At 38.0% G+C, this 27959-nt stretch overlaps 1 protein-coding gene across 6 annotated transcripts in view; it reads right to left on the bottom strand.

Moving 5' to 3' along the window:
- The window catches only part of lingo2 (leucine rich repeat and Ig domain containing 2), a 200907-nt gene that overhangs the window by 133203 nt on the left and 39745 nt on the right, over positions 1-27959 (bottom strand). For all 6 annotated transcript variants that reach the window (XM_056382300.1, XM_056382303.1, XM_056382299.1 and 3 more), the window contains one exon: positions 26265-26337. The gene's annotated coding sequence lies outside the window, so the exon portion shown is untranslated. The remainder of the gene's footprint in view (positions 1-26264; positions 26338-27959) is intronic.

Raw genomic sequence — 27959 nt, 5'->3', positions numbered from 1 at the left:
TGTTACTTTACATTATTTAAATCGACCATTACTTGACCAACAGTAAAAACCATAAAATGTCAAATTTATCATCAAATACAACAAATTCTCACAGGTGATCAGCTGGAAAAGGGGATGTTTGGCATTTTTCTGGATTATCTAATTGATTATTAGAATAGCTGCCGATTATTTTTGTCAGTTGACTCATTTATTATGTGTTTCATAGTCGAATATTTGGTCATTCCTGTGGAGATACATGTATACTTAATAGTAAAGGAAATACTGCTGCCACGGTACAGAGGTAAAGCAGACCCCTCGCTAGCTCTCCAAGCAGTTTATTTCTCCGAGGAGCACTCTACTTGCGTCTCTACTTGACAGCCACAGATCAGATATGACTGACCAAGATAAATGGTTAGGCTCTAAAGTCAGATCAGTTCAATCTAGCAACTGTCCTCACCAGGAACAAAAGGCCACACTGTCAACAAGGCTCAACTCACTTCCATGCTTATTCACTGTCTTTTTGTCCTTGTTATGTAAATACCACAAACTGCGAATGTCCTGCTTTTAAAAGTTGAACAGGTATCATTCTTTACAGTAGTTCATTTGATTTCATTTATCATGTTTTGCATGTATCATTGCAACTGGATTTTTCATTTCCTTTTAGTTGTTGTATTTTTTTTTCCTTTCAGTTCAGCCCTGCAGGCTACTGAGTTTCTTGTGAGCGGAGAAACCCTTTCAATTTCCAAGTTTCCTTAAGCCTATGTAGCACATCGCAATATCCCCATTGGATTTATGACCTGACTTTACATCCTCTATCATGAATTATTTCACATTTCAATTTGGTGGGTTTCATAGTCTGAACTCAGCCAGACTCAAGACAGGGCTGGAGTCATCATCTGCAACAGTATTACTCAGCCCACACCCCAGGCGACGCTTTCAGTATGTAGCAAGACACAAAGGGCAAGTCGAAGTTTGTGCATTCAATTCAAGTGATGACACTAACATGCCAAAGAGGCTTTTAGGCCTAGCTGCATTGATCCAAAGCTCAATTAAATTACATGCACAGTGAGGAGCACTAAGGACAATAATTTCTTGTGCTCGAGTATGTTCTGGCATTAAAGGAACTCACACTTTCAAGACTCTCATTAGCACTGTTCATATATTTCTTTGATGATACATTCTTAGTAGTTTTAAAAGTTAACCCTGTTGTGCAATGTTAGCACTACGGCTGCAGCGGTTAGTGGCTATAATCAACAACATCGACTATGAAAATGCATCAACCAATATTTTATATTGACGAATCGTTTCCCATTCATTGATTTATTTGTGGCGGCCAGTCACTATTAACCGTCATATTTTTATTTCCTACTGCTCTCTGGGAGAGGTGGGGCTGCATGCGCAGTACACACTCCCACATGCATGCACACACCCGCAGAGCAAACAGCAGAGCAGAGAGGATGTGCTGGACACAGAACCAAGTGAGGTAAAGATAACTCCAAGATTACTCAATTTGGTAACAACTATTACTGAATTTTACTGTAAGTGCTATAAAAAGTAAAAGGCCAATTAGAACTTCATCAAACCACCTGTTCAACAAGGAACAAACAGAAAAGAGATTCTCCCGATGTGTTTTCACACCACAACATGGTGCTGGTTAAGCTCATAGTGAATTGTTATGAAAAGCTAAAAGGAAAGCTGTCTGTATGTAGTCTAACTGATTATCTTAGTTTACCACAAATCTTAAAATGTGGCAGATTTTTGTAAACTGAGAAACTGGCTGAGACAAACCAGCCCAATCAATTCAAATCCTGTTTTAAATCCATTCTTTTGAAGAAAGATTCAGTAATAGTGTGAGCTGGATCAATATGGATATGGTAAGATAAAGATAAAGATAAAATCTTAACAATACCCATTCCTACAACTGGGTAATTGCTGACTTTGGGAGGTTGAGCACATCACAGTTCAAATCTCTTCACTATAATTCTTGTTTAACCAATGTTATTTTGTGATTATTATTTTTTATGGCACACAGTGAGATCAGTCACAAAAATGTGAATGATTACTTCATGTGGAAGTGTCAATTCATTAGTAGACAAAGCTTTTTAATATCTTTTGTCCTTGTAGCTGATAAATACTCTCATCAAGCCATGAAGTCGTCTGCTACTGCCTTAGAATTTACACTGAATAATTGTTTGAGCAAATGTTTAGGCCAGAACCTGGGCTTATTGACCGTGCCAGTGTGTCATTTAGATTTTCTGGAGGACAATTAATCATTTAGATTAATCGACTAAACAAAGTAGTCTATAGATTAATTGATAGAAAAGTAGTTGTTAGTGGTGGCCATTGTTATTACATCTGAAGCTTACTATAATCAAATGCATTTCTAGGTAATTTTGTATTATTTACTCCCAACTGTGCCAATGTTTTATTTCCCAAGCATTTGCAACCCCGTTAAAATGTTGGATTGCATGAGTGAGCAGCATGTTAGCATATTTGAATTACAGAATACAATATTGATTTGATGAATATAATAGTTATCTTTCTTTACAATATCTGGAACATGGAGCTATTAAAGTGACTATTACAATCTTGCTTTGGTATAATGTTTTGATTTCTTTTGTTTGCTTTTACTTTCATAGATGAACATATCTAACATCTCAAAGATGGAGAAAGTGGCACCTGTAAATGTAATACTTTTTATATTCAGTATTCTACTATTCAAACTAGCAGTGCGGCAGATGAGGATTTCATTCATGGTAAATTACTTTAGACTATTACCACTATGCGTTTCAATGCAATTAACATTACCAATGGAAAAAGATAATATTTTTTAACTCAGCAGTAGAGTAGGTGTAGGAGATGTGAGTGTACTACATGTTTTGACACTCGAGTAGATGGTGTAGCTCAGTTACCTGTGCTGATAGAGACGCTGCCAGCCTCCATTCCAAATTGCCTGGAGTAGCATTATGAAAGCTACCACCCCCACCCCCACAATTTCCTCCTTTTCATCTATCTCTCTTCAAAGAGAATAAAACAGAATAGACAAAAAGCTAATTCAGCTCTCCTACTTTTCTACAAACAAGGGAAAAGCTAATTAAAAAAAAGATAGTATGGAAATAGATTATTAGTTCAAAAGGTCACTAAAATGTCACAAAGAAATCATGGAAACTTTTGTGTCAGAGGTATATCTTTGCAAGCAGATCTATATGCAAACAGCTTAGATGAAAGAAAAAGGGGAACAGTGTCAGTACTTCAAACATAAACAGATGGAAAAGAGAAGATAAAGGTAAATCCACATGCCAGACGACATTAATACCAAAAGTAATAAAAATGAAATCAACATTTGGAAAGATAAAAAACAGGGGCAATACATTTGGTCTATGCAAATAAAAAAAAAGATCTCCCTTGTAAAACAATTAAAAAAAGGCTGGAACAGGAAAAGACTTTACCTTTGGCCCCATGCTGAGAGCTCAGTGACCATCACAGTGTAATGCTGCATGAGTACTCCCCTAAACAAAGGCTTATTGCATCATTGCTTATAGCACACGTTGCCTGGGTCAGACTCCTACAGTGTCTCAACCCTGGGACCTTATTTTATGAGGCCAGTCTTGAACAATTTACAGAGAGAAGACCATAACAGCCCCCGCCCTCTTACGCCTATACCACAAGGGTTATTAAGTTCAGCGCCAAAAGGTGAAGTGAAGCAGTTCTCCTAATGAACAACTACTGAACTTGCTAAAATGAAGAGTTTGAACCAGATTAACACAAATGTATTTTTGTTTTAAACTGAAGATACAACAACTTTAGAAACGTTCTGGTAAAACCAGACATTTCACAACAGGTTTCTTAATTCTTCCCTGTTCTGCACGTGGACAGGTCAAACAGTAATGTGGTCTCTGATTTTAAACTCCAAGGAAAAGCTAACATACTGTTAGTAAGGCTGGGTATTGCCACTGATTTTCGGAATCAATTCAATTCCGATTCAAAAGGTCGCAATTTGCTGCGATTCCCGATTCCATTCAATATCAACTCAATATCGATTCAGTTGGAGATATTTCAGCTACAATACCAACTTTGTTTGGATATGAATGAGAAATCCGAATATTCAAATGATGATCAATTAGAATCAGATAATCATTTTTTTCAACACAGCCCTAATAGTGAGATCTGGTTATTCCTTGGATGATCTGTGACTGTGTCCTTTTTTATAAAGCAGTGACTTGTTGTCAATTACCTAAGTGAAAACGAGATAGATAAACCAAAAAACCTGTAAAGGCATGCCTTATGCTTTTGCTGTTTTGTTGTAACAAAGTGACATTATTTGTTTGTAGTCGCATAGGACAATGAAATGCACCAATGAAAATCAATAAAAAAATCACATTTATTTGTACTGTGTCCTGTCGTGTCCTATTATTGTTGTAAATATTATTTTGTAATATTTATTTACCCTAACCCTATCATACTACATACAGAAAACATGACTTCTGTCTTTCAAATCCTTTCTGCCTGTGTCTACTTCCTTTTATCACATGCAGACATGCTATGTTTTATGCAGTACATTTAGCTGAGGGAAGTGATTTAAAACTGCTGGCCTAAAGCCCTCACACCCTGCCACACAAGCACAGATATGACGTGAGACTCTGGGAAACCTGATGTGATAGCACATGCCACCAAATCCACAGTTAATTGGACACTCACTTCACAACAGGCCTGTGGTAAACAGCAGCAAGCAAATAACAAGGCTAAGACGAGCTTCCAGAATGAACAAGAAGAAATAGCTCAGATAACGAAACCAACAGCAGATGTGCTGTCCTCTGCAGTATATTGTGTTTAGAACAACAACTCTTCTTTGACTACATAATCCTCAGCATTCTGCTAAACTGATTAGCCTTCCCATGCTTAACAGCTGGTATCTTAGCCCAATTTGTCCGGCTTGGAAATGTTAAACAGAATCATGTCTGCTGCATTCTTCATGCCAAATGGACATTTGTGTGTAGAAAATGGTCAGGAGCCAGGTACTGAGGAGGGATTGCACACGATCAAAAAGGATTTCATGGAAGCAGATTGAGAGAAAAAAGACTTATGGAAATATAGCACTGCATTGTGCTGGATGTCTCAATTTTCATGAGCCAGTCCACATGAAGTTTTTTCACTGCTGGAAGATGTAAAGGTTTAGAGAGCTATCCAGCTCACGGTTAATTCCTGCTGAAGTAAACAGCTAAAAGACAAGTGAATAGTTGGCCTACTGTACATGTAACTCCACTTAGTGTCTATTAGGTAATTTTTTTGCTAACTCAGAAATTTCTTTTAACTATTGTCATTTTTATTTCTGTCTTCTTTAAAGCAGTAGATGACAGGTTTAATGAATGATCTCTTATTGAATTCCGTGTTACTCCAATATGTTGGGTAAACATGCATATTTGTGAGTGAAGTAATATGTCATAATCTCATCACCATTGATAGCACCAGTAAGAGATTCTGTATCTAATAAAAGGATAGAGGTGGTGAGGATAGCATCATCATTTAGCCATCATTTCCACATCCATCTCAAAGTGACAGCGATGCAACGCAGCAATCTGTACACTTCTGAGTTGCGTGTGGCTGCGTTGTTGAACTGCTCCGGCTCACACATGTGTTCACACCGCCTGCATGTCTGATGTGTCGCTGATACTGCCAACTCTTTCTACATAGAGTTGGCAGGCTATTTGAATGTTGGATTTCTTTATTTCTGATTTGTTTTTGACAGAAATTGTCATGAAATGTCTGAAACTACATCTGCCTTGTTTATGTGACTACACTTAGTCTGTTGCAGGCTAACCCTAACCCTCTGATCCACGGTTCCAAAACTTGTTATCAAGTAAAGATTGAATGATGAAGTGACTTCAGCTGTGATAAACTTGATGTCGATATTTACAGTATTAGATATTAGGGAGATTTGATATAAAGAATATCAACATTCTATAAGTGTGGACTGTTTAAAGGCAGTTAATACAATGCAATCACTGTTGAGTTTCTGCTGGAAATTAAAGGCAGAAAACATGCTTACTAAACAGTCTGCATCTAAAGGGCTCTTTTATGTTATCTCTCAATTTGCATGGCAAAACACATACAGTACATTAGTTTCATCCAGTGCTCCATTACCTCCATTGCAATCCACATGGATTTAACTACCTTTGCACACAATGCAGTTTAAAGTTGACAAACACAACACTTAAAAACATGTTAAAAGTATATCACTTAAACACTGCAATGTCCCCAAAAACTAGCTGAACATTGTAAAAAGAAACCAAATCTGAGATGTTTTTTCTTTTGTACCTGAAGCATTTTCTATCAACTCAGAGCTAGTCTTGTGAAAATTTAATTTCATGGGTGACAATGATGCAGATGGGATACTGGTTTCCGGACAATTAGGATTATGTTATTTCTCAAAAAAATCTGTCTCTAAGTGACACCTCAATTTGTCCCCTAGCTCTTTGTATAATAGTGTTTCACTTAGAGCAAAATGCTTCTTTCGAACAGAAAGTTGGGTTTGCTCAAATAACCATCATGAAATTCAGCATGGCGTCTTACTTATGTGCCTGTGACACTGTGAGCACAGTACTATGGTGAGTTATTCTTAATGTAAGTGCTGTGGCAAATGTCTGCTGCAACACTGCCCATCTGTGTGACCCACGAACAATCAAAAAGAAAAATATATATATAATTTATCAATATCAATATTATGATAATATATTATGTAATATACTGGACAGGTAGTAATTTTTACAGAACAGAAAACTCTCAGATATTTTTGAGAGGGTAACCAAGGAAACAAATGTTTAGAAAATTACATCAATTATATTAATTAATTACAATAATTGCAGTACAACCTTGCCTCTCTGCAGCCACAGCTGTCAAAGAGGATAGTCACATCAAACCAGCCCAGCTCAAGCACTCATCTCACAGATAAAAGTCTCTTTGGTGTTAGCAGAAATGTCAGCATCTGTCTGCATCCTTATTAATTGATTTCTCTCCATCTTCCATCCAAACAGGTATTTCTTGTCTACACTCTCAGTCCACTCTGCTCATGACCATCGATGGCTACAACCTGTTTGACTCAAGGCTGTGCATCAATCGACAAGATACACGAGGAGTCCATTTGTTCATACGTGTTAAATACATTTAATGTCACTAATAAACCAGAGCATTAACATTGTGTGACAGACAAGTTTGCAGTTTTTTCAATTTTCTTCGTCCAAGGTGAAAATCAATTAGCTTATCACCACAAGCAATATGGATTGCTTTGGGCTGATGTGATAAGAGAAATGCTTGACTGTGGAATTGTGAGTCACAGATGTTCACGTTATGCTTTCTGTAATTCCTTTAATATCACACAACTGAGTTCCCTCTTTTATTGTCAAAGCATGATGGGGTGAAACAACTGTGGCATGTTTTTTGAATCCATGTGTCTAATGTAGCTGGACATCTTACAGAAATGACAACTGTGCTAGATTTCAGAACTTGTCATTTAAATGAATGGATTTCTATTTAAAATGGGATTATATTTACTTAAAGATGATTAAGAATAAATCTTCTGATGTATTGTTAGTAAGAGGTTTATCTTTTTAACCTGTTAAGCCCTAAGGATGCTGGGGGGTATGCCTCGCCTACACAGACCCAAAATAGATCAAGAATAGCTCTACAACTATCAGGTCAAGTCAGTCACAAAGGTTTTAGAAGGGATGGGGCCAGGCAGCCTCTCCATTTGGACACTGGGATAGCGGAGGTACCCAAAGTGTGCCAAAGGGCTTTTTCCACTACAGGAGGCTATGTGCACACAATACAACCCTTAGCCACTTATTACCCTGTGCATCATCAGATTCTACCATTGTGCGCAACCATTGTGTGTAAAAAAACAACTAAATTGTGTAATTTTGTCTTAATCAGCAAAGGATGTGATAGTGGGATCACTTTAAGGCATTTGTAGCAAAGCCACAACAATGTTTGACTGTAGAACAATTTTTTGCTAAAATATCAACATCAGGTCACTACTTTAATTATTATTGTGGTATTATTTTCATTGTGGTGAATTAACATTCACTTAAAACAGAAACTGTAAACCGTTTTTGTTTCAGACTTAGAATAAGTTACATCAAAAGGACTTTCACCAATGCTATGCTTTCCACACTCACAACACAGGGTCCATTTGGGTCAAAGGTAGGTACCTTTCATCATCGGACGGTGCACGTGACGACCCTTTGCGGATGTCTGCGTACCCACCAATTTATGTCCCCACTACCACTATGTTACAAGGGCACCAAATGTGCATGAGCAGGAAAACAGACACTGAGTTTGAAGAGAGGCCGTCTGAGGACGTCCGCTGCTACTACTATCTTGTAGGTTTGTTTCTGTTTAGTTTTTTTCCATATCTTTTTTACGTAATTTGTCAAATATTTCACTCACATTTAACAAAGTTGCTTGTGAACAAATTCTCAAATGCTTTTGTGTCAAAGGAAACTAGGGCAAAAATAACCATTTAACGACAGACAATACTAAGCAATGTCACAGACTAAAATACAACATATTCAAGCAGAGAGTACAATACAACAGGAAATCTATGTCAAGCAAGGAAATCAGGTCTATTCAAGTCTTTTTCCCTGTGTAGAAATCATCCCAGTGTGGAGCCCTCTTTTCAATAAATTTGTCAAAATTACTGGGCTGAACATTATAGCAATAGAACACTACAGAAATTTGCAGGTGACATTTTGGGACAAGCAACTAAATCTAAGTCAAAATGTGATTGTAATTAGACCAAGGGAGACAAATACTTTTACCAATAGATGTTGTAAAGTTTGGAAAGTGTTGTAGAGAGAAATGAAAAGAAAGTGTGATTAAGGAAATTAAGTTTCTCCTCAGGTTATAGTGTGTGTCTTCCACTTCTACCACTTGCATTTTAAAAATCAAATGCAATCATTAAATAAACTCCAGGTCACAGGAAGTGCTGCTATTATACGCACAAAAGCCAATGGTGCCTTCCAGCAATTGAATCCAAAAAGTTATGAAAACATTTCCATTCAACACAATACCACTAATACCACAGTTTCTAACGACCTTAAATATGTGACTGCACAGTAATTCTGATACAAGACTCATGGCAGTCTTTTCATTCTTCTGTTCTCTTCCTTCCTTACACTGCTATTTGCTAGATTTCTACTTAGCATCTGATATTTTAGTCGAGTGGATTTAGAAGCTTAAGATATAAATGTTCTTTGTGTAATTTTCTCCTTTAAAAAGTAATTTTTAGGATTTGAAAATCAATCTGTCACAGACTACAGCTGATACTTCTCACTTTTGGTCAGTGTGGGTGATAGTATTAGTCTGAAGTGTTAATTATGTGCTGACACAGGTAAAATCACTGCTCATATTCACTGCTAGTGCTAACACGCTTCAACACTTTGCGATGAAGTTGGAGGACATCAACAACCCAAACATATGTTACTCGCAGTTACCACTAGTAGGTTGACATAATCGGCTATTGTAACTGCCAGTTCATATTTTCAGAGCATCAGATAACTCAGCATCAACAGGATACCTGCCAATAACACATGCTGGTGTATATGCACAGGTGTCAGGCAATGGATAAATGGACACTGGAGGAAGGCAGACCCCTGCAGAGTGTTATTCTTCTGAGGAAGTAAATTTAATCTATTTCTTGGATTTACCTCTTAGAGATGACTGGATGCTCTGTGTGTTTGTACGTGTATTGTATAGTAATATATAGTATATTATAGTTACTGTAAATCAAGCAATATCTTCTATGGAGCTGCAAGAGATAAAAAATATTCTATATGTGTGAATATGATGCCCCCATGTAGAGTGTGGGAGTGTCAGTGTTTGGTGGTAAAATGCTGTTTCCCATGTTTAAGTATTTTGTACTGGTACACAATATTTTGCCTCAGCTTTTTGTGTTTACACCTGTTTGGTGGGTGCCTCTGAGGTGAAAACAAATACATCATTGTTTTTATTAATATTTGTGTGGATCCAAGTATGACCCTGGAGAAGAAGAGCCATCAGTCATCAGTCAGCTAATCAACTGTGCTGGTATAAAGCTCAACGGAGTTGAAGAAGAAAGAGAAGGTAGTGTCAGGGCCTGAATCACTCAGTGTGGTAAGAGACAGGGGCCAAATAAGTGTGGTGACCTTAAGGTGATTGGGTGCATAATGAAGAAAGAGGGATGTTGAAATACTGACTGCATCAGATGATGGGTTATGATTTGAAAAACATCAGCAGCCAGGGTTATACATTGTTTGTGTGTGTCCTCACTGCTCATTTCCAGTCTGATGTCGAGAAAGAATCTGTTCTGTCAACTTTACTCGTCTCTTTTGTTCATCATCTTTTAAATACAAGTTGTTATACCTTCAATGACAGAACAGTCCATTTCTTTTCAAAACAACATACGACTGTTCCAAACACAACACAGGAGTGGCTCCTGATCTGCCACATAACCATGCAACACAATAACCCAATAATATCCCAAACATCTCCCCCAATCTCCTCCCTAATGTTATGTTCACACATACAAAGCAGTAGGCAGTCTCTGACCTCTCATGAAGTTGTAGCTCTGTGTGTTGCAATGAGCATATAATATACATAGTCTGCTCCTCCTGGACAGTTGTTCTCTAACATAGCTGCTGTACTTACCACTAGAAAACTGTTCATTTCCTGCTTCACTGTTCATTTCCTGGGCAGCAAACAGCTTTGTTTTCTGTCTTTACTGACCTTGCATTGTTGAGACAGTTTCAATACGACAATGATGCACGAACGACTGATTGACATTGCAGTCCTGTATCTGCACTGGAAGCAATCTCCATTCCAATAGTAGAGTGGAGTAGTAAACAACTTCAAGCTCCCATTTCTGTGGGAGTTAAATTTAGCTCGATTGGCCCTCGCCTGGTTGTTGCTCACACTGCGTCAGAGGACATTTGCATTTCAAGCCTTTCTCCTGTACTGCCGGTAGGCGCCATGTAAATCTCTGTAGTTCAGCGGGCAGTGCTCGGCAGGCCCCATTCAAGGGAAATGGCAGTTTAGCGCAGTCCCAGCTTTTAAATCCAAATGTGTGAACGGCCTGTAACACTTTCACACAATCAATGTGGTTGTTTTACTTTTGTTTGTTTGCTGTGTTAGTGCCATTATTTTCCTCTTCATTTCCCCACACCCACACACATATGCTCATACAGTAACTTCAGTCTCTCTCTTGCTTTCTCCCATCTCTCTCTGTTTTGATCAGACATATTCTTTGCCCTGCCAAGGCATTGCATCAGGAAGTGATGTAGGCCGCCTTAACAAGAACTTGACACTTTGAGGATCAATAGGGGATTGAATCTTCACTGCACCAAAAGTCAAGGTACCTCTTAAATCGATGACTGGCAACTGCTAACAGGAGACAGATCCTGTCTTTCTGCTTTTTGTTTTTCTCGTCTTTTTTCTACTATTTACATACAAATTCTCCAGTCAAGACGAAACTGACAGCTGGAACATTTACAGTTTTCTGACCTTTGTTATTTATGAATCTATGCAGTTCAACAATGCTCCTGCAATCTTAAAAACACCTTCAATCCCATGTTCCAGTGAGCCTTTCAATTTACAGTATTTACCAACTGATCCACAAAAGTAATAACATGAATAAAAAATATTAATATTTTATTTGTCTCAATCATGTTTTACCTCTTCCTTTGTCTTCTACAAAACAAAAATGTTTTCATTCTATTTGGTTTATGTTGACAAGAGGTTCCACTTATTTAGCAGGGGATTTGGCTGTGAGAAATGGTAATCTCTTAAACTTGACCTTTTCTTCCAGATCTTCTCAAGCTACTCCATGTGTTATCCAACTACTGAGTGATACATGGGGCTAAGTCCATCTAGACAAGGACCCTAATTTATTTCCTGATGTGTCAGTGCTCTACTTCTCATGCTATCGGTTGCCATTTTGGCAGCGCTGCTTTATACAGAAGAATGTATTGATCGAGAGCATAGACGACTCAGTCTTAGCTACCTTTGAATCCATCAGACGCTTTCTGGAGAAAGAAATCCATGTGTGTAGGGTATTATACGCAGCATTATACTGTATATTGCTCCAGTTCTCTGGTATATTAAAGGTCTAATCCAGTTTAATGCATTCTTTGTAGTTAAAAAAACACTGTTTATTTTACAACAGCCACCAGTTTAGCATGAAAAGTAGTAGTTATTCATTTTACATCTGTGGACAAGATGCCGCCCAGACGTACTTTATGTTTTAAATGTAAGTGCCATTCTAATATATTGTGTCATTCATTATTCAGGAAATCCTGTTGTGCTTCAGGTGAGTAAACACATCCTGTATTACTGTTTTACAGCTCAATCATTTTAAGAATGAACTGCATACTTAAATTCAGGCCTCATTGGCCAGTAAGGGGCTCTGCTTTGTAATGAACGTCAAAGGTGAACGTAAAAAACAATCCAGCACATTGACACTTGCTCCAGTGTCCTAGCTTGTAACTTTTTGGTACTGAATGGCTTTTTGCCAGTCTAGCCATTAGACCTTTACACAAATCATTAGTTAGGGCAATGCGAAGAGCAATGATAGAATCTATAATCTCTGTCCCTTTATCTGGCTGCTCAATTTAATGACCAGGCAGGTGTTAATGATGATGGAGACCAAGACTGGCTCTGGCCAAAGAGCCATGAGCAGAGCGTAATGGGGTGAAAAGCTTGCTTTGGACAAAAGTAAATTATGGGCCCTCAAAATCAATAGTAAGCATGACTGAAAGCCAATGGGGCTTTGCTCCAGTTTTCATCATAATGGGGAGGAAACCCATTGATTCTCCCTCTTTATACAATGTTTGATTTCAGTTTTTGAGTTAATTGAACATGGAATTTACCAAATTACTTCTATACTAACAGCAAAAATAAAAACAGTAGAAATGTACCTTAATGGCTACACAATGCACGTGGAGGGGCTTACACCAACACTCTAAATTACCTCTCTTTAATTCTGATTTAGAAAACGTAATCAACCCAGATGTAGAACTAACCAATGCCAGTACCAGTAAATTAAGTAGTAAATTAAATGTAACAAAAAAGAAAGAAATGTCTTAATATTAAAGGCACATATGAATCATGAAACAAATGAATAAATGATCATGAAAATCTCGTATTCACAGCTACAATATGGAGGTTCTGGAAATCAAACTGCCACTAGCATGAGACTCAAAAGCAAATAATGCAGGAATCAGGAGCTTCCTACCCTGCGAGTAAGCTATCCAGTCTTCCAGTGGTTAATACTAGCTTGAAGCTTCAGTTCAACAGGAGTAGTATACCTGAAGTAAGTTCATGTATTGACTGATAGCCTTGAGCTCCAGCCTCTGACTTTGGCCCTCTCTGATTGGTTAAAAGGGTGAGAGTGGTTAAAAAACTTTAGAGGGGAATATTTCTTCACTGCTGCCAGAATGCTAAATGAGTTTGGGTTGCAGAAGCCTTTGACAGCACCTTCACATTAAGATTTTTTTTTGGAACAAAAGGAAAAAATTGCATAAAAATTGCATATTGTAGCTTCAAGTAACAAAGAGAGAAAGATCATGACCATCTTGTTTCTTCTTTAATTCTCTTTGACAAGAAAACTTTAAATTCAAGATGACACTTTTTTCATTTTTAGCCAATACTCATTTAAGTGAATGAAAGCTCTGTCAAGAAAGATCAAAAGACCTACTAAAATAATCAGATTCATGATTTCATTTGTGGCAATATTCATATTCCTCTGCTCATGTGTAATGACAATGAAGATCGTCATTTTCCACCTAATCTATTTCACCGTCACAGTTAGTATACATTTCTCCTAGCTTCATTGGGAAAAGGTAAGAAACTTAATTTGTTTCAGAGAATAAATCATTTCTATCAATACAAGACACACTATGTCTATCTCACAAGTCACTAATGCACAACTGAGTCTAAACTGATGATGCTGAGACATAATAAAACAGATAACCTGTAATTTGTGTATGAAATCAACTTCATGCAAAGGCTTGATAGTCTGTTATTATGTAGGAATGTAAGTAAGATGGGGAATTCATTGAAAAAGCCAAAGGCATGAAGAGTAATGAGACAGCAGCCAGGCAGAGAGTACAAACATCAATGACAGATGGCAATGTTAGTGCACTCTAAATGTATTTGTTTAATTTATTTGCAATAGCTTTTAGTGTAGTTTTGTTGTAAATCAAAGCCAGTTACATATGGTCTCCATACAAAATGTTTATAAAACATTTCTTAGACAACTGACTGTTCTCAAAGAGTTGATACTGATAATGAACATTATGGCTTTCTGTAAGACAATGCAATGTTTTCTCATATGAATTTCCAATTCAAGCTTGCTCATATTCTATATCTTACTGTCATGAAATCCAATCAAGAGACCAAAGCCAACAATGCACTAATCGTACCATTACCTAATTAAAATGTAATATATTATTACATTAAAGACAAAGCCCAAATGTAAAAACATACACAAGATTTCGAGCTGACCCTGAAGTATGCTTTCCATTTCTACCTGTAAATTCTGGAGACTGTGTACCACAGTTTGTAGTATGTGAGATTGTAAGATTTTTACTTGTTAGTAATTCATTTGGCATCTTGGCATGCCATCTTGCTCCGCCATTAAGGATTTTTACTCATTATCCAGCCACGGAGAGTAATCATTCCTGGCCTTGCTCTTTTGTGGAGCATGTTTGTCAGCTAAATTGCCCATAATACTTATGACTAATGTTACAGCTGAAATGAGGATCTGTTTTTTTAGAAACCTCTAACTGAACTTTCCATATATTAATAATTAACTTGCCAGAGTTTGTATGACCTGTGAAAAATGATCTGAATTACCTAGGTAATCTGATTAATTGGTGCGACAATTCACTGAACCAAACCAACCTGAATATTTAAGATACAGCTACATCAATTCAAATAGCTTGGATAAGGTAAAAGTTGGGTGTGAATCAAAGAAGAATAGCTGCAGGTTTCTGTGTATCAGTGCCTCCAGACACATTAATGACACTTTTTTTTATTATTTATTTATTTATTTTTTTAACATACCTAATAATTGGGTTACAAGTTATTAGCAATCCTTAAGGTTGATTTGGTGATACATATGGTAGTAGCAGCAAGCATATATTAATATACAGTTGCCTTCAAAATGGTTGACATATTGACCATTGAGGGCAGTTAACATGGCCTGAGCAGAGACTCAATCAGAAATGCAACAGAAGTAAAGCAACTTATCAATGCGTTTACTTACTTACTTTATAGGTGCTCTGACCTAAATCAGCCCCATGCAAAAAGTCAGTTTCATCAAGGTCACATGTAATGAAATGTACCAAATTTCTTCCTCAACATCAGACTACAACGTGCAACAACCACCTACATTTCTGTATGTACTGGGCCACTGCCATATAGAAAAGTAGTAGGACTAAGGTTGCATTGCAAAACTGCAGTATTCAAAGAATTTTGAATTTGATATTTGCTATGAATGAAGACACAGGGGGTCCTTGTAATCAGCAAGGATATTCCCTGGTAGACCACTAAAGGATCAACAAATCCCTTAGTAACAATGCCATTCATACTAGATCTTCCAGCGCAGTGGCTTGATCCCAAGAATCTCAGGTTAGCCCACACAGGAGCTGATAAAGGCTTTTTTTTTTTATCTCCCCTCTAAGGGAAATGTTCATGTAACTTTCTACAGCAAAAAGTTCCAAGAAAAAAAGAAAAAGTAAAGCTTTCCTGCCTTCATTCTCTGACAGAGACATGTACACTTTCAGACAAGAAGAACTTTCAGAGGACCTCTATGGTAATTTAGACTAACATGGGCACTCAAATGGCCGGGAGGCTGTTACTGCTGACACCATCACCAAATGAGGCCCCAAATGCGTCATTGTAATTAGTTGCTGTCCCTGTGACATGCTCATTAATGTGCATATTACACTCGTCTCCCCCACCTTTTCCAATTCTGGGGAGGTAAACATCAACAAATTCACAAGGTGTCAAGGGGTTAGCTCATTAGCTCAACCATAAATGACAGAAGACATAAATGTAGAGATCAGAGAGCCAATTTTTGTAGCTTCACAAATGTTGGGCTGCATAAGTGCATGGATAAAATTTTTACTGTAGAGAATATTTCCTTAAAAATTTGTAGAATTATTTTTCAAGCATGATTTTTCTATTAGAAAAACCTTTATGACTTTTGAATATTTTCCAACACTTTTGGCCCTTATTTTCCTTAATTTGGATTTGTGGAAAACGGGCTTTCTGCTCGACTTACACCTCTATTGTGTCTTAATGACAGATGGGTTTGCCTCTGTTTGTTATCATTTAACAATGATCACAAATCATCACAAATAGAGCAACAGTTGTGTCAGTGTTATGGGTTTCACTTATCTAAATAACCATTTCCTGGCAGGAATAATTAAGAAGGGCATGTACAATGATTGTGAAACAGGGAAGGTGACAAACTTGCAAACACGTTTTGATACATTTTAAGTATGTTATCCACGATACTTTATTGTATGAACAGAATATGATGGTAAAATAGAAGGCCCATTGTGATTGACGCTATCTACACCTTACAGGCAATTCATCTCTCTTTGTCTAAAAGAAGAAAGGGGCCTGCAATTTCTGCAGGTAATTGCTGATGTTAATCACAGTCATATTTGAGAGAGGGAAGAACCTCTGCCATTCTTCTAAGCAAGCAAGGCCAGTGGTCAACTGCCCCTTAACCACAAAGAGCTGCACTGACTAATTACTGCAGTACAGCTGCCTACACTCTGCCAGCTTCTCTATCCATGCATTTCTTTTTAGTCTCTTCTGTAATCACTGTAAGTCCTTATCCAGTTGGGGGTAATGTCTTCTTGAGATTGTGCTTCTGCCAGATTGGTTGTGCATGCTTATGAATATAGTTGTTTTGAATTCAGTCCAGTAGGAGTGACTTGACCAGGTGGCAGTATATTTCCTCCATCCTTGTTTGAATTAACCTAACATCTGTGCCTCTGTTAAATTACTACTAAAAAATAATGAATCAACTAAAAAAAGAAAATCCAATCAATTTGATGGGATATAAATAAAGACACGTTTACACACTGTAAGAGGATAAGCCATTGAGGTTACAGAATTAATCTGACTTCATGTTGGGAAGCCTAATTCTATCATTTCTTTTGTGGAGCACACACATGACGCACAGTAAACAAAAGCATTCATATGTCATGCCTAAACTTGGTGCCTAATTCAAATGAACTTCTTCACTTATCAGGCTACAAGGTCGCATCAGAGCCATTGTTTGATTAGGTTCAATATATAAAGTCAGTGATGAATGAAATTTTGAAATTTTGATAGATTTTCCCTCCCCCTTCAAATAGCTGATTTGAAGGGGGAGGGAAAATCCAGCAGGAGTCCACTGCAGCTTCTGAGAGGGGTCGAACATAACACAATTTGTCCTTCATTCGAGTAACTCTTTACACCTATCCATCCAAGCTCTCTACTCAATTCAGTTCCCTGCATGTCCTTATTGCAGAGCAACAGCATTGATTCTTCTTTTGTTTCCATTTTGTAACTTTCCTTTGTAGTGAACCACCTCGTGCTGGTACCCAATATTTCTGTTCCTTCCTTTTTTTTTCTCTATTTGAAATTGCACTTTCATCCGTGAGAACAAAGTCAACTGTGTCCACACATCTTTAAGACTGACCTGTATCATTAGTGACTTTTCTTGTGGCAATTGATCCTCCTTGCCCACAACTGACTACATCTTGTCTGTATAACAGATCATACAACAATGTCGGAAAGTTCAGTACATGAAAATGGTTAAAATTCCCATTTGGATTGTGACTGTGCAGAAAAACAAATTCAAAAAGGAACAAGAATGTCAGTATTTAATAGTCAGGTTTGGTTTGGTTTTGTTAGATTCAACTGAAAGGACAAAAATGTTTATTAGGAACACCATACTAATACTGGCTGGGGCATCTATCTGGTCCCATAACAGCCTCAACTCTGATGCTTGAAACATTCCTTTGAGATTCTGCTCCATGTTGACATGATCGCATCGCATTATTTCTAAAGATTTGTCAGATGCACATTCATGCTGCCAATCTCCTGTTCTACCACATCCCAAAGATGCTCATTTGGATTCAGATCTGGTGACCGGGGAAGCCACTACAATACACTGAACTCATTGTCATGTTCATTATACCAGTTTGAGACGACTTTTTTTTGTGACATGGAGCATTATCCTGCTGGAAGTAGCCATTACAAGATGGTAAATTGTGACAACAAAGGGCTGCACATGGTCAGCAACAATATTAAGACAGGTTGTGGCAGTCAAACCATGATTGATTGGTACTAAGGGGTCAAACGTGTGCCAAGAAAACATTCCCCACACCATTACAATACCACTCCCAGTCTGGACTGTTGACACAAGGCAGATGGGGTCCATGGATTCTTGCTGTTGTTGCCAAACTGTGAACCTACCATCTGCGTGTGTCAGCAGAAACTGATGTTCATCAGACCAGGCTACATTTTTCCAGTCTTCACCTGTCCGGTTTTGGTGAGTCTGTGCCCATTGCAGCTTCAGATTTCTGTTCTTGGCTGACAGGAGACCCCAATGTGGTCTTCTGATATTGTAGCCCATCTGCCTCAAGGTTGGATGTGTTGTTCATTCTGAGATGCTTTTCTGCTCACCACAGTTGTAAACAGTGGCTCTAAGCAGTGTGGCCGTTCTCCTCTGACCTCTCCCATCAAAAAGGCTGATGTTTGATGTGAACATTAACGGTAGCTCCGGGCCTGTATTTGCAGGATTTTATGCATTGCACTGCTGCGACAGGATTGGCCGACTCGTTAATTACATGAATAAGCAGGTGTGCAGGTGTTCCTAACAAAGTGCTTGGTGACTATAAGGTATAACCCATCTGTTGTTTGGGTTTTCTGAAGAACATAACAATATAATTCAACCAAGAGTATCAATACCACCCTGTTCTACAAAAATCTTTCATTCAAGTACTATTTGAAAACCATGGGTTGACTTGTTGAGCTCCACCAGTCGACTGTGTCCCCACACCCTGAAAGCAATCTACAGTATATAGCATCCACTCCTTCCAGGCACTTGAGAAGCTCACTTAAAGACATCAATACTCTGGGAAATGAGACACAGAGCAATGGCTTCAGAGGCTGAGAAGGTAGACGGCTGACTGAGGTGCCCTTACATCTTATTTAAGGTGCTGCAGCTCAGTGTAGTAGAGTGCATTGAGTGAACTGCTTTCTCTATTGTTAAAACATCTGTACACGATGTCCAGCCAAAAGGCAGCAATTGAGCAGAAGTCAGACAGGTGAACCGCATTTGCTTAACGAAGTGAATGTTTCTTTTGCAATTAATGTTAACAACAATCAAACACCTTCTATCTTAGTTTCCATATTAATTGAAAGTATACAGACATTTGGCATTTTCACATTAGCAGCAACCGTGGTGTTTAATTCTCACCATACAGACAAAATACAACCACTGAGTTCATTTCTGGATGAGCTAATTGTGTGTGAAGAACTGTATTCAATATACCAAATATTCACACAAAATCAAACTTGCTCTCAACAGTCTGTCAGCATTGTTGATAGATTCTCAACAATGTGCTTCAATTAACTCAAACTTCCAACATAATGTTTAAACACTTTTTTCCATCCTCGATCGACAGCTGAGGGTATTCAGAAGTCCACAAGGAGCAGGATTAATCCTTATGTTGAATATTCACATAATTTCCCTGCCTCTCTCCTGGAACATTGCACTGTCAATCAAATGTCAGCCATTGGGTCCTTGCCGTCAAACCCCCCTTTATTGCCTTAGAAACAAAAACGACAAATATGCAGGGAATACAAATCAAATGGCATTAGAGAGACAGAGGAGGGACTTGGAGATAGCTGAACGAGTCAGTGATAAAAGTATCACAGATTATTCTTGACAAATGGACAACAATCTATCAATTTCCGATTCTAACCACAATTGATACGCTATGAAAACACTAGGATGCAAAAGGTTAAGATAGTAAGCCTCAATCCGATGAATGGATATTATAGTTTCTCAGATGAGTGATACAGTGTTAACAGACATACAGCTGAAATGTGTCTCATTAGCTGATCTAAAAACAATGCATCATCTCCCTGTCCGCTGCAACTCTCTGCAATGATTGATTACACTGTCAAAACACCCTAATGTTGTCACAATGTGGCTGCACTCTGTTATCGCTTGAGCTCAAATTTATGCGTTACTTTCATATCTACATACTCACATCTAACCCAACAGGCAGCAGAGTCTGCTACACTCTGTCACTGGTAAAGCGAAACACTGCAGAACCAGCACCAGCAGTGACGTGCAGCTCTAAACATCTGAGAGAAAACAACAGCGGGTATAAGCCATAAATTCAGCAGTGTCAGATCGATAAGATCAATAATCACTTCTCTTGCACATTCACTCCTAAGTTACTGTTGAGAACAACTGTCAATGGCTCCAACTTGCTTCCAACAAACTGCACTTTCATGTTTTGAATCAATTCTCGCAAACACTGTTAACACGTGGCAGATGATGTACAAAACAATTAATAATCAGACAACCCAAAATAAAATTAAAAAGGCAAATATTCACCTTGACTGCTACAAGTAAAGCACTCCAACTACTTTCTAAAGGTGAGGATGTTAACAAGGATATTCCTGAGCTTAATGTCTTTTGACATCTTCATTTTCCGGCCTCTGGCCTTTCTCCCCCTCTGTCTCTCGCACACCCTCTGTCTCCATCTCTCTCTGCTGTTTACAGCTTCGTGGCAATGTAAAGTCGAACCCTATTCACCCTTCCTGTTGATCTGCATACCATCTAATGCATCCTTTCATGCTCTGCCACCTCCTCACCCCATGGCACGATGCTGCTGACTGTCAGTTCACCGGAGGAGCCTCTGATGTGGCAACTTGTGCTCTATTGCTGCTGCTGAGCCCCTGGTGGGACCGAGGTTGGAAAGTGATGATGATGTGTTGAAAGAGGGACTCTAATACAACACACAGGTTTGCATGAGCAGGTATGCAGCAGGTGGCATCAAACAGATTTGATGTCAGTGTTAGGTTCCAAGGTTGGCTCCAGGATTTGAGATGTATTAAAACAACGTAACGCCAAATGATTTTTATTTTTATCTTTAAATGTGCCTGTGAGAATGTGCATATTGCAAAACATAGCAATACCTATAGCTATGTTTTGCAATGTTTTATCTTTTGATGAAAACTGAACTATGAAGGTTGCTATGAAGTCTTTTCTTTTATTGTCTTCACCACAGTGCAGATATGGTAAATCCACTTTGATAAAAAAACTTGTTTTCTTTGACAGGATTACAACGCCAGACAGCTGTGTCTCTATCTTACTGATGCCTTTTTGCTTGTGCCCAGGACTTCATTAAAGCTATCTCCGAGAAAAATCCAAGATGTTGGTCTTCATTGAGGACACAAAGATGTGTGTGCCAATCCGAGACAGAAAAAAAGTTGCATCATGTATCATGGAACAACAGGGACACTTAAATGGGGTTGTGGATCATTTTGCATTGTGAATCATACGCCACCCATTTAGACCATTGTCAGTATTGATTTCCTCACCTCTTGAAAAGGGTACTTAAAATAGAACCTAATCAGACATACCGAGCCGAATATTTGCCTGATCTTGATTACAAAAGTAGACAATTTATGTAGTGCATCCAACACATAACACTTCAGCCAGTCATAATTTACTTTGAGAGGATAAATTAATATTTATGTCAAAACTTGCTTTCACACTATTGTGATTGGTACATTTTTTTTCTCAATAAACTCTAACAATAGTCTTAACTTTTCAGTTTAATGATTGCATCGAAGCTGTGGGCAGGCAAGGAGTGATTCCCATCTGTTATCTTGTCAACACCTTCACTAAAGAGTAGCAGTTGTGGTTCTGCAGCACAGCGATTCCCTTCAAAGTTAAATGACAGTTAGTTAGCACAAATTGTTCTATTATACAGTGTGATGTGATTCATCTTATAAATGAAACAAATCAACCATGAAATTACTTGATCATAACCTGATGATAAGTCTGATGATGTTAAAGGTTGACTGGGGGAACTAGGACCGAGGTGTTGCTGGTAATGGTGTGTATGCTGGGAATAGCATGAACTGATGGCACAGCATGCATATGAAGCAAGGGTGAGTTAAGAGAAGCGGAAATGTGTACATATGGATGAAAGACAGAAAAGTAGATGGGTGGGTGATGGGTAATATTTGGTGAAGCATGTTTAGTATCTTTCAGTGAGACTTTTTTATCTGTCTGTGTGCCATGACTACGACTGAGACTAAGTGACGGCACAAAGAAAGATGGTCAAAATGGGAATGCATGCCCAGCTGACAAATGTTAAGTCGAACATGCTAAATGCAGTGAGACATGTGATACTCAACCTCACAGTTAATGTGTGAAGCCATGGGTCAAAGCGAAAAGCTATAGTTGTCTAAAAGACAAGCTGCAGTGTAGAGTGTTGCTTTACACTCACACTTTTAAAGACCCTTTCACATTACAGAGACTAATTTGACTCAGCGTTAATATCTTAAATATTGCTTGTTGAACACTGGTTGAACTGCGCTACATCAATAAAAACAGCAAAACCGACTATTTATATGAAAATGTTTGATTAATACATTCGACAACAATTGAGGTTTCTTTCGTCTCGCTTTTTAGTATTCATTTACAATTAGTCACAGCATCTCAGCACATTTTATATGGTTTATTGTTCATCATTACACAATGCAGTATATCAAGCAGTATGTTCTGCATCATTTTATTGGTCAGCCATTAAAATATTGTCTAAACTTCTGACTTTGACCTCCGATTGTTTCTTTCCCCCAAAACTATAATGCAGGTGTGCTGCATGTCAAATCCATAACACAGGATTAACAATTAAGAAAAGTACTTCTTAACTTCAGGGCTTTTGGTAATTGCCATAAAAACTACAAAACCCAAATAAAATGCACTTCACCCTACTTGAAATCGCCCTTCTGTTGATAAAGCCATGTTAATCAGTTTTGATGAGTGGATTTTGGTATGAAACACTAATAAAGCAAAAAGTATTTTTAGGGCATTTTGCGTTTAATAGATAGTATGCAGGAGAGGGTAAATGATGGGAAAGAGAGGGGGGTGACAGCAGCGAAGGTCCCATTGCAGACTCAAACCAGACCACTAGTGGACCACAATGCCCAAAAGGCACTCTTATTTACACCACATAATTACAATAATTTAGCAAAATCAGTAACTTTCCATTTTGCTTATCTAAGGCAGCATTACAACTGCTGTCATGTTAAAGATGTACAGGTTATACACAAAGCTCTGATTGGTTAATTGTTTCTCACGCCAGTGGAAATAGCTGTCATTGGCCCAGTACCAGGCCTTTTTAAATCGTTGCACAAACTGGAGATGCGGGCCGTGATTCAAAGGTCTGGAACCAAGCTAACAATTTCTCAATGGCTGCATAGAAATTATAGCTGATTCAGCATGCATCACTCACAAGCACTGGCAGCTTAGTGAAACTGTCAGTTGAGGATCTGCACAATCCGTTATTCCATGTATCAATTTGAGAAATCATGTTCCAGTTCCTGAGCTGTGACAAGCCAGAGACATCTTGAATGAGACTCATTACAGTCTTAAAACACAGATACATCTTTGAGGTTTAAATGTTTGATACCTGCTGCACACTGCACAATGTGGCCTACGATCTAAATGTGTGAGCACTTAAAGATTTTTGAAAATGTCACATTTTATGCCTCTTGAGTAGGGTTAGGTGTATAAAGTTTATTTCTCAATTAAAAAAAGCTTTCTTGACTCTGGCTGCAAAAGAGTATCAAATAAAATATGTGACAAAAGATCAAAGCACTACCTCTAATGGCATAAAAAGTACTACAAATTACTTAACAAAACCAGTGCCAAGGATATATATAGACTCAGATTGCTTTCACATACACTGGGCATAGACTGTCAAATAAATTGAGAGCTCCACCAACTTCTGGAGATATTAGCATTTTGGCAGCTTTAAGTGATGTCACCTTAGCCTCAAGTAATCTTTTAATAGAATCCCCAAACGCTGATGTTCTGTCACTTAGATCATCAAATTAAATCAGCAAATCTGTTTATGCACAAAATCCAATTTATTTTATTTCTATTCATAGCCACTTTGGCATCAAAACACAAATGTTGGCAATTAACATTATTTGATAGCCTTCAAGTAACTATCTGAGCTCAAATCACATATAACAACTATACTTGACTCAGTATCTGTGAAAATTAAACTGAGTTCAATACCAAAAATAAATCCAGACAACCAGGTTATTTATTAATTATGTTACCAGTTAACATTTTTTGAGGTACTAAAAAGGTTAAAGGTTGGGTCTCTAACTTAATAAATTTGACATCCCATCCCCAGAAAATCCAGGATGCTATCACAGGATACACAATTACAAAATGTGCCCTACTATAAATTAATAGATAAATGACAAATACACGTCTTTCTTGATGATAGAAAAAAAGCTTTTGAGCCACATTGTTGACCTCTCTCTCTCCTGAGATTTTCTGATGTGTTGTGGGGTGTATTTCATCAAACATCTTCAACTGAACATGATCCCTCCTTCCTTTTACCTTTTAGTAGTCTAACCTGACCATGTCCAAGATAGTAGCAACAGCACAAATATTTCAAATGTGATTTTCTTTTAGAGGTGGAAGATAAATTGCTGCTTGCACCTCCATTCTGCGTTCCATACTCAGCATTTCATATGTCTTCAAAGACTCACAAGCTGTCTGAAAAGCTACAGTTGGTATAGATCATTTTTACTGTCAACACAATACCAGTAACTGCAGGCTTGTAACAGCAACGTCTGCTCCCATTTCGTCACTCTCCCCAGAGCTTTCAGGTTTTTACTAGATCCCCATAAACTTCAAGCAACATTTCCACCCTGTCTTTGATTAGTTGTATTGGCAATTAAAATAAAACAACCTTCTCATGTTGTTAATAAAAACAGTATTAATGTAGTTACCACTTCTATTGTTTAAAAATGGGGAAAATGATAATCAACAAAAAATGCTGCAATAATTGGCTACATGATGTTTCATTGCTCTCCGTTCCATTGTGCCATGTCCTCTGCTCTTAACCTCGCCAGGACAATCTGGGACTGCTGAATCGCACAGGAGTTGGCATGGAACTGAGAGCTGCCCTTATCATGTTAAGCACAATGACACAGATTGGTAGATGAGAATAGCTTTAATGATTCTGTATTTGTGTCCCAGTGCTGCAATAACCCTGACCAACCCTTGTGTACCCATGTTTAGCCCTTAGGGTTGCAAGTGTTGGTGCCTTCGTTTTGAGAGTGCTTTTGAAAAACAAATAAGAGTTCCATCAGTGTGTGCATCGCTGTATTGTAGAATGCTACTACAATGTGAAACAACCCTGCCTGTATAGAAGTACACTTACTTGCATGACTATGCAGCAATAATCCTACAACGTTATGAGTGAACTGAATTACAACCACATTTCCAATGCTACAAAATGACTAAATAGCATATGGCTGCACTAAATGTTATGGATTGAAACGCTTCAAGAGGGATGTACAGTAGCAACTCAGAGCCTTAATTCTAACATTCATTACTTTTTTTTTTTTTTTTTTAACATCTTTTTATAATGCTGAGTTGACAAAGAGATGTCAAAAGCATTCTGCTCTGACTGTCAGCAGATTCAAAAAAGCAGTATATGAAAAGAACAGTGTGTTCTGCTGGCCTATTTTGAAAAGCCACCCACGGATTCACCCACTATCAGTGCACCTGCGGGTGCGTTTGTATATAACTACCATTTTCAAGAGGGAATCTGACATAGTGCATGGATACCAGGAGCTCTTTCACAACCAGTGACACATCATGTCACAGTTCCAACAGTGTTCAAATTCCCTCTCTTCCTCGCAAAATATGTATAGATAAACAAGAGGAGGAAAGCTTAAATAGTCTTGGTTTCCACACCCATTTCCCTAAATGACAGCGACTCTTATTTTCAGAAAAGCTTTTCTTTTGAGCAGGTAGTGACTGTCAATCCTTGACCTGTGTCTATTTAAAGCTCTAAGAATATTCATGGCCAAATCTATATCTATATCAAGTCATGCATGAAGCCCTGCTGTTTTTCCCCGAGGAACACATTTACTCATGCTAATAGAGACACAAAAGATTAACTTACCATACTGGAACAGAGGCAAAGAACATGTCTGCTTTCTGCCAGGAGAGCGGATAGGTCCCTACACAGACTCAGTCTGAAACATAAAATGGAAAGACTTCTGTAAGGACACACAATATGAATGACTTGTGTTATTCCACAAGACAGACACATCAGAAATATTTGGAATGTCAGCACGTAGGAAGCTTGTGTCATCTACTCATTGTACTCTACATCACACTGAATAAGTGCATCAGCTGGATGTCTAAAACATAAATGTAAATCCAAGACCTTATATAACTCCCATCCAAGCTTCCTTGTATATTAAGATGTAAAAAACATTATTAATGCATAACATAGGTGTTCAAATTTTGATTTCAATGAGTGTTTTGATTTATTAAGAGATAATATCCTTCAAGACTCAGTAAAGCAGTAAAGGTCTTTAAAAAGACAAAAATATTATTTAATACTTCTGAACACGCTCATTTATAGATCCAAGAGCCATACTGTCGCTTCAGTTTGCAAAAAGAAAAAAAGAGATATACTGAGGCACAATCTGCACCCGTTATAGCTTCCAGTCATTTGCAAAACCGCCAGTCACAACATATCCTATTTTTTTTAACTAGTGTAGCATTTAGATACTGGTAAATGATGATGGCCTTCCATCAGAGTTAGGGTTGGGCATTATGATAATGTATTCCATGACAAAATAAAGATTTGGTTATTATTGTAGAGTTTGCACTAATGTTAATACAAGTATCACTAGTTGCATTAGATCACTGCAGACAATGCTAGAAACTGATGAGCAGGTCTGCTTTATGACAATATTAGAGTCACATAATTTTTTTGCTACAATGTGATGAAATAGATAGAGAGAGATTATGAAATACAAATACATATACTTAATGAAAAACGACATAAGGCCCAACTCCATCTGGAATTACATCAACCCACTTCATACCGAATTTGTACAAAAATGTCAATGAAACTTGCCTCTTTTTCATTGACATTTTTGTACAAATTCGGTGTGTACACCTGTACATACAGTGTCAGGCATTTTACAAACAACACAAAAGGCACTTGTTGTCATTTTGGTTGAACTGCTTTGCCAGTTGTTTTCCCCGCAGGTACACTACCAGCGGCACTGGGTGACTTCTACTGCTGTCGACCTGAAGCACTTTAAAACTCTGTCATTTTCAGTTTTAAAACAATTTACGCTCAATATGGAATGCTTAAGTTTTATTAGCAAAAAATTTTTACAGATCCAACAATATTGAAGCTCTTGGTTTCTGTGCTCGTTCCAAAATACTTTACATTCAAATTCTTAACTTTTATTTTTGACTGTAACACGTGTATTATGTTTGATGAGACTGTGTTTGACGTGAAGAGAAAAATAACAAGTACAGAAAAACCTCAATCTGCCATTCACTGCATTTCCACATTTCTGACAGCATTTTCAACATGTAACCGTCTTAATGATTGCATCTACGCTGTGTTATTCACATTTTGAGAGACTAACCACTATCCTGTCCGTTTTAATCACAGCCTTGTGTCGAATTAGTCAGGTGAACAATAGACACGCTGGCACCTTTTCCTTTGGATCTGCTGTACCACTCTGGCTCATAATCACAAAGGGAGAAGAACAGCACAGTCCTGGGAGGGGATTTGGGAGGAGCATGGGTGAGAGGACGAGGAGAAAGGGAAGGGGAAGAGAGGGAT

Source organism: Seriola aureovittata, chromosome 8, assembly GCF_021018895.1.
Source record: "Seriola aureovittata isolate HTS-2021-v1 ecotype China chromosome 8, ASM2101889v1, whole genome shotgun sequence".
Classification (NCBI taxonomy): domain Eukaryota; kingdom Metazoa; phylum Chordata; class Actinopteri; order Carangiformes; family Carangidae; genus Seriola; species Seriola aureovittata.
The sequence above is the reverse complement of the archived record's forward strand: the minus strand, read 5'-3'. Positions and strand labels throughout refer to the sequence as shown.